Source organism: Pristis pectinata, chromosome 21, assembly GCF_009764475.1.
Source record: "Pristis pectinata isolate sPriPec2 chromosome 21, sPriPec2.1.pri, whole genome shotgun sequence".
Classification (NCBI taxonomy): domain Eukaryota; kingdom Metazoa; phylum Chordata; class Chondrichthyes; order Rhinopristiformes; family Pristidae; genus Pristis; species Pristis pectinata.
Genome location: NC_067425.1, coordinates 5,042,423 through 5,050,404, shown reverse-complemented (window position 1 = coordinate 5,050,404; position 7,982 = coordinate 5,042,423). Strand labels below are relative to the sequence as shown.

General features: G+C 41.4%; 1 long non-coding RNA gene across 1 annotated transcript; it reads left to right on the top strand.

Annotated features, from left to right (window-relative positions):
- The first annotated feature begins 528 nt into the window (after nucleotides 1–528).
- On the top strand, nucleotides 529–7,717 carry LOC127581531 (uncharacterized). Its single transcript, XR_007957963.1, has 3 exons — nucleotides 529–566; nucleotides 6,265–6,350; nucleotides 7,678–7,717. It is a non-coding gene; the product is annotated as an uncharacterized LOC127581531 (long non-coding RNA).
- The last annotated feature ends 265 nt before the right edge of the window (nucleotides 7,718–7,982 follow it).

Genomic DNA, 7,982 nt, shown 5'->3' with positions numbered 1-7,982 from the left:
TGTGGAATTGGAGTCAGTTTATTATTGTCATATGTACTGAGATACAGTGAAATACTTTTGTTTGCGTGCCATCCAGGCAGATCATGCCATACATAAGTAACAGGTAGGTTTAGATCTAGATAAATGAGGTAGGTTTGTTTGACCTAATAGTTTGTTGTTACTCCTAAAATTTCCTCAGAATTGTTTGTCTGCTTATAATTTTCAGTGTAATAATTCTCAAAGTATGTACAATGTGCAGACTTAAAAATCACACCTGTAAATTGACTGAATTACCTTGGCTATATATTCCTGTATCTTTGAAGTTTTGCAGTACTATCAGGAATTTGTTCTCCAGTCCTGATTTTGTGATTTATGCTTCACCATTTGCAGTCACTCTTCTAGTTATATTTAAGCTTTTTAAAATAAGAGAGAGATTTGAAGTCTGATCACTTCATTATTTTGTCTGTAACATAGCTGGTGATTATTCTGACCTATCATCCGAGATGATCAACTTCATTGATGACACCAAAAATCTGGTTTTCATGGAGATGGAACAGCTACTGGCAAGACATGAGGCAAAGCAAAATGTAATATGAATTTCCCTCAACAATTTAACAACTTATGTAAAATGTGAATTTCTACCTTTCCTGGTGCATTAGTACATTTACACACATTGTGATTCTTGAACACAGGAGTAGCATTGTTCCGGCAGGCAGAGGCAGCATATTTTTGGTTTTTTTTCCACTGTGTCCAGAGTAGTTCTTTCTCCATAATGAAATTTCCTTATACCTTTCTGCCTTTGGAAGTTGGATGTAGCTCATACAGCATGCCGAAGGCTTTGTTGCCTGTCTGGTGCCGGGGTTCGGGACATCTCATCTGACCTGCAAAGGAATTTGGAATGGGAGGGGAAAGATCCAGTTGTCGTGGTCTATGTATGTACCAACAACGTAGGTAGAACAAGGAAAGAGGTTCTGCTGAGGGAATTTGAGCAGCTAGGGACTAAATTAAAAAGCAGAACCAAAAAGGTAATAATCTCTGGATTGCTATCTGAGCCATGTGCAAATTAGCACAGGGTAAATAAGATCAGAGAGTTAAATGCGTGGCTCAAAGATTGGTGTGGGAGAAGTGGGTTTGAATTCATGGGACATTGGCACAAGTATTGGGGAAGGAGGGAGCTGTTCCGATGGGATGGGTTCCACCTGAACCACACTGGGACCAGGGTCCTGGTGAATCGCATAACTAGGGCTGTAGATAGGGCTTTAAATTAAATAGCAGTGGGGGGGGGGTGCGGGTGGGGGGGAGGCAGGTTCAACAGATTGGAAGTGTAAATGTATGGATAAAGTAAAGGGAAGGAGAGTGCAAGACAGGTTTCTGAAGTCTCCAGAATAAAGAATAAGACAGAAAGTTTAGGAAGGGATAAAAATTTAACTTCAGGCAACATGGAGAAAAAATTGAGAAGAAGGGTCGTGAATACAGGACTGAAGGTGTTATGTTTGAATGCACGCAGTTTACAAAATAAGGTAGATAAGCTCACGGCGCAGTTAGAAGTTGGCAGATATGACATTGTGGGCGTCACAGAGTCGTAGTTGAAAGGTCACAGCTGGGAGCTAAGTATCCAAGGATACACATCCTATTGAAAAGACAGGCAGGTGAGCAGAGGGGGTGGGGTGACTCTGTTGGTAAAAAAATGAAATCAAATCCTTAGAAAGAAGTGAAATAAGATCAGAAGATGTAGGATCCTTGAGTTAAGAAACTGCAAGGGTAAAAAGACCCTGATGGGAATTATATTCAGGCCTGCGAATAGTAGCCAGGATGTGGGGTACAAATTACAACAGGAGATAGAAAATGCATGTAAAAAGGGCAATGTTATGGCGGTCATGGGAGACTTCAACATGTAGGTAGATTGAGAAAATCAAGTTGGTACTGGATTCCAAGAGATGGAATTCGTGGAATGCCTACGAGATGGCTTTTTAGAGCAGCTTGTGGTGGAGCCCACTAGGGAAAAGGCAGTTCTGGATTTGGTGTTGTGCAATGAACCAGATTTGATTAGGGAGCTTAAGGTAAAGGAACCCTTAAGAGGCAGTGATCATAATATGATAGAATTCTCCCTGCAGTTTGAGAGGGAGAAGCTGAAATCGGATGTATCAGTATTACAGTTGAGTAAAGGTAACTGCAGAGGCATGAGAGAGGAGCTGGCCAAAGTTGATTGGAAGGGGACCCTAGCAGGGACGATGGTAGAGCAGCAATGGCAGGAGTTTCTGGAGTAATTCAGAGGACACAGAATCAGTACATCCCAAAGAAGAAGAAGAAGCATTCTAAAGGGAGGATGAATCAACCGTGGCTGACAAGGGAAGTTAAAGACAGCATAAAAGTAAAAGAGAGGGCATACAATATTGCAAAAATTAGTGAGAAGCTGGAGGATTGGGAAGCTTTTAAAAGCCAACAGAAGGAACTAAAAAAGCAATAAGGGGAGAAAAGATGAAATATCAAAATAAGCTGGCCAATAATATAAAAGAGGATACCAAAGGCTTTTTCAGGTATATTAAAGAGTTAAAGAGAGGCAAGAGCGGACATTGGACTGCTGGAAAATGACACTGGAGAGATAGTAATGGGGAACAAAGAAATGGTGGATGAACTGAATAAGTATTTTGTGTCAGTCTTCACTGTGGAAGACACCAGCAACATACCAGAAATTCAAGAAAGTCAGAGGGTAGAAGTGAGTGTAGTCGCTATTACTAAGGAGAAGGTGCTTGAGAAACTGAAAGGTCTGAAGGTAGATAAGTCACCTGGACCGGATGGACTACACCCCAGGGTTCTGAAAGAGGTAGCTGAAGAGATTGTGGAGGCATTAGTAGTGATCTTTTGAGAATCACTAAAGCCAGGAATGGTTGCGGAGGACTGGAACATCGCAAATGTCACTCTTTAAGAAGGGTAAAAGACAGGAAATTGAAGGCCAGTCAGCCTGACTTCAGTGGTTGGGAAGATGTTAGAGTCCATTATTAAAGATGAGGCTTCGGGGTACTTGGAAGCTCATGATAAAATAGGCTGAAGTGAGCATGGTTTCCTTCTTTGAGGTTGTAACAGGCAGGATAGACAAAGGAGCATCAGTGGATGTTGTTTACTTGGATTTTCTGAAGGCCTTTGACAAGGTGCTGCACATGAGGCAGTTAAACAAGATAGGAGCCCTTAGTATTACAGGAAATGTACTCACGTGGATAGAAGGTTGGCTGACTGGCAGAAGGCAAAGAGTGGGAATAAAGGGGGCATTTTCTGGTTGGCTACCAGAGACTAGTGGTGTTCTGCAGGGGTCGGTGTTGGGTCTGCTTCTTTTCACATTATATGTTAATGATCTGGATGACGGAATTGATGGCTTTGTGGCCAAGTTTGTGAATGATGCAAACATAGGTGGAGGGGCAGGTAGTGTTGAGAAAGCCGGGAGTCTGCAGAAGGACTTGGACAGGTTGTAATACCATGGACAAAGAAGTGGCAGATGGAATACAGCATTGGGAAGTATACGGTCATGCACTTTGGTAGAAGGAATAAAGGCGTAGACTATTTTCTAAACGGGGAGCAAATTCAGAAATCGGAGGTGCAAAGGGACTTGGAAGTCCTAGTGCAGGATTCCCTAAAGGTTAACTTGCAGGTTGAGTCATCAGTAAGGAAGGCAAATGCAATCTTAGCATTCATTTCAAGAGGACGAGAATATAAAGGCAAGGATGTAATGCTGAGGCTTTATAAGGCGTTGGTCAGACCACATTTGGAGTATTGTGAGCAGTTTTAGGCCCCATATCCAAGGAAGGATGTGCTGGCACTGGAGAGGGTCCAGAGGAGGTTTACAAGAATGATCCTGGGAATGAAATGGTTAACGTATGAGGAGCGTTTGATGGCTCCGGGCCTGTACTCACTGGAATTTAGAAGGATGAGTGGGGATCTCATTGAAACCTACCGAATATTGGAAGGCCTGGATAGAGTGGATGTGGAGAGGACGTTTCCAGTAGTGGAAGAGTCTGGGACCAGAGGGCACAGCCTTAGAATAGAAGGATGTCCCTTCAGAACAGAAATGAGGAGGAAATTTCTTTAGCCAGAGGGTGGTGAATCTGTGGAATTCATTGCCACAGATGGCTGTGGAGGCCAAGTCATTGGGTATATTTAAAGCGGAGGTTGATAGGTTCTTGATTAGTGAGGGCACCAAAGGTTACAGGGAGAAGGCAGGAGAATGGAGTTGAGAGGGAAAAATAAAATCAGCCATGATCTAATGGTGGAGCAGACTCAAAGGGCCGAATGGCCTAATTCTGCTCCTGTGTCTTATGGTCTTAGGGTAGTCAGTTCTCAAGAGTGTGCCAGCCAGTAGGATTGTTGCAGGAGGTTCCCAATCCATTTGCCAGCTCTGTGGTAAGGCAAGCATTCCTGACAGTGTGCTCACCCTGTGAGAATGGGCAGAAATTCCTGACCGTATGTTCGCCCTGCAGGAGTGGGCAGGGGTTCCCAACCATGTGTTAGCCATGTGGGAGTGGGAGTGAGGGTGGGTAGGGACTCTCACTGTATGCTGGCCACGTGGATATGGCCAGGGATTCCCAACAGTGTGGGGGCCTTGTGAAGGAGTGGTGGAGCAGCATTCCCAACAGCATACTGGCTCAATCAATTGGGACTGGGGGAAAGTCAATGACTGGTTATTGCTTGGTTTCTTCTTCTTCAATATTTTAAAATACAATACACTAAATCATTATGAGCTAATTAGCAATAGACTATCATTTAACAAGCACTTTTTAGATATTTGCATGTGTTTATTGCTGTTATTAATATTCTTAATTAGCTTACCTTTTCCTATAAGGATCACAGTGGTGAGCTGCCTTCAAGATTAAGTTAAAAACCAATCTATTTGTATGTAGTATACATTTTTATTTTCCTTTGTCTGAACACCTAGGTAAAACAAATTTTTAAGTAGGAGACAGATTGTTTAAAAAAAATCGAATAAGTAAGTTTGGCTACAGTGCACCTTCCTTTCAATTTTCTATTTCATCCACCTAAGGTGCAGCTCCCTGCATCTTCACTCATACACAGTCTTATCCCTACTATGTCTGGATTTAGATGAATGGAGATTAAGTGACCATGGATCTTTTTGAGATTTGTAGATTGCAGTTTGGACACCTAAAGCCTAGATTAGCTCCATCCATCACCCCTTCCTTCCAAAATCACCACCAGTAGTCATTGCATCAAGACACATAATGACTTTTAATAAAGTTACTGAAAGGGGTATAATATTACAGCCTCAATATGTGGCTCCAAAATACACTTGTGTATATCAGAGCACAATCTATTGTTGTATGAGATATACAGACATTTCATTTCTGGAGAATGAACCCATTCTTTCCTGAATTCAGCCATTAAGCAGTTAGTTTCAGCAGCATTATTTTCTAATAAAAAAGGTAACATTAATAACTTGGGTTGAAGCACCCTCCTCATTAACGTTAATGTGAACAAACATTCAAGCAGTACACACAGAATTTATTGTAGTGGTAGAAAGGTGCTGAAAGTCATTCAAACAAGTCTAATTTATGATGGTTTAAACATGAAACCTACTTAGACCCATCTCAATCAGAAAAATGCCCAATTACTTATATTAAGTGGGAATGGTAATGTGTCTCATAAATTTCAATTTAACTTTTCTCAGAGTTTGACAACTCTGATTGATTTTAATTTGCAGTAAAATTTATAATGTATTGGGTGATATTTCTAACTTTCCGATCCAGAGTAAGTAATATGTTTGCTTGAAGAACATTTGTTAAGTGTTTATGAAGAAATTTAAATTGAGTGAACGTAACAGGAATGGATAAAAGTTGAAGTCACAGACTGCTTAGGTCTCTATCAGCATCAAGCCCAGATGGTGACAGAAAGAAAGATTTGCATTTATATAGCACCTTTCAGTGTCATGGAATGGTTGCAGCATGGAAGGAGGCCATGTATCCTACTGGTTCTCTGTAAGGGCAGTACAGCTAGTCCCACTGCCGTGTCCTCTCCCCATAGCTCTACATCTTTTTTCTCCATTGAAACTTCCTTTTGAGCACCATGATTGAATCTGTCTCCATTGCTCCTATTGGCCATGCATTCCAGATTCTAACCACTCACTGCATAAAAAAGCTTTTTCCTTGTGTCATTTCTGATTCTTTTGTGAGAAATCTTTATCCTTTGGTTGTTGATCGTTTTGCCATTGAGAACAATTTCTTTGTGTGTACTCAGTCTAGATTCTTCATAACTTTAGATCCTCTCTTCATCTCCTTTACTCAGATGAGAAGAACCCTGGGTTCTCTTGAACGTCCACAACCTTCATCCTCCTCTGAGGCCTCAGGACATTTCAAAACACTTTTCAACCAGTTACGTATTTTTGAATTGTTGTTGCTGTTGCTGTTGCTGTTGCAGTAAAGGATAATTTTAGTCTTTGGGCCAAGTTGTCTCTCTCTGCAGCTGGCATTTCCAAATGCAACTGCTGCTGTTCAGCCATTCAAACTGAATTAAATCCTGGACTCACCCACTGACACTGTGAGCTAGGGATTTACTGACAGATTTGGGAGCTGAATCCATCAGTGTGCCCCATTGCTGGAGCACAGTCTTGCTGGTATTTCCTAGTATTACCATCGTCTGTGGCAGGATGCAAAACCTTATTGATTTTAATGGGGATTCTAATCCTGCAGATTAGGAGGCAGAGGGAAAAGTTTTTTTTAAATTGTTGTGCTTTCCTTTAATGTCTTTAATGATTTCTAAGTCTTTCTAATTAACTTTATTTTTTATTTTAATATGTTTTTTTAATATATTTTAAAAATAATATTTGAAGTGTCTTCAAATGTCAGATATCTAAAAACTGTAAAAAATCTGTGACAGCGTTGAGAGAAAGTGAACCTCTGGTTCCAGCTTGTCAGAGGGGATAGAGGGACATTGCAGTGACAGGACTTCCACACTTTGCAGCCCAAAGTCCAACCATTGCTTGGACCTTGCCACTGGAATCAAGGGTATGGAGGGCTACTGAGGAAGCCCCCTCACATCAGGCCCAGGTAAACGCAATATATAGAATGCATGGGTGACGATTCTAGGTAATGGGTCCCATCCTGCTCTATTTGGGCCATTTTAAGGGATAAATATTTGCCTGATCTTCAAACGGGATGGGATATTTTACATGCTGCCTTGGCTTATTTGAAGGGCGGTACCTTCAATAGTACAACACTCTCTCCTTATTTCACTGGTGGTCAGTAAGGTTAACCAGCAATAAAGGAAGAGTAGATACTTTGGAGGAGAGAATCATGCTGGCAGTGATTAACGTTCCATGTGTCCAGCCATACAGGCATGGGCATTAGCAGCAGTCAGCAGTGTCAGGCCAGAATGATGAGGGGAGAGAATAACGTAACAATGAACATCCCAAAAAAGTACCGCCATTTTAAAAAGAGGCCTAAGCTACAAATTGAGATGAATGCTTGCAAAAATATTTTTAAAGGTTGAATATTGCGCTTCGTAGAATTATGAAGCAAAAATAGACTTTGTTGGAAATACTCAGCTGAAAAGTCATTGGCCTGAATAGTAAAGAATTATAACCCAGTTGAAAATTCTGCACGGAGTTGGGAAGAGATTGCATTACATCTAATTATCCCCATCAGCTTGATGGTGCACTAGCATACTTTTTTCACAGCTCCTATTTATTTATCCCTACAGGATTATAACTCTGATTTGGTACAGAACCCAGCAACACGACGGTTCTCATGGGCAGAATTGGCCGGAAGACGCCCAAAGTCAGTGGAGAGTAAAGATTTGCACCTGACCATGCGGAGAGGATCTGAGTTTCAACTAAGTTCAAATGGTATTACATGAACACTAGCAGTAGTACTTAGCCATAACTCTTGGTTAACCATAAACGATGGGTGCTCAGAGATGCTATTCCCCCAACCATAATTAAGAGCAAGTGATTTTCCCTCTGAATTTCTCTGAAAGTCCCATGGGTTTAGGTTTCCAGAGTTCAG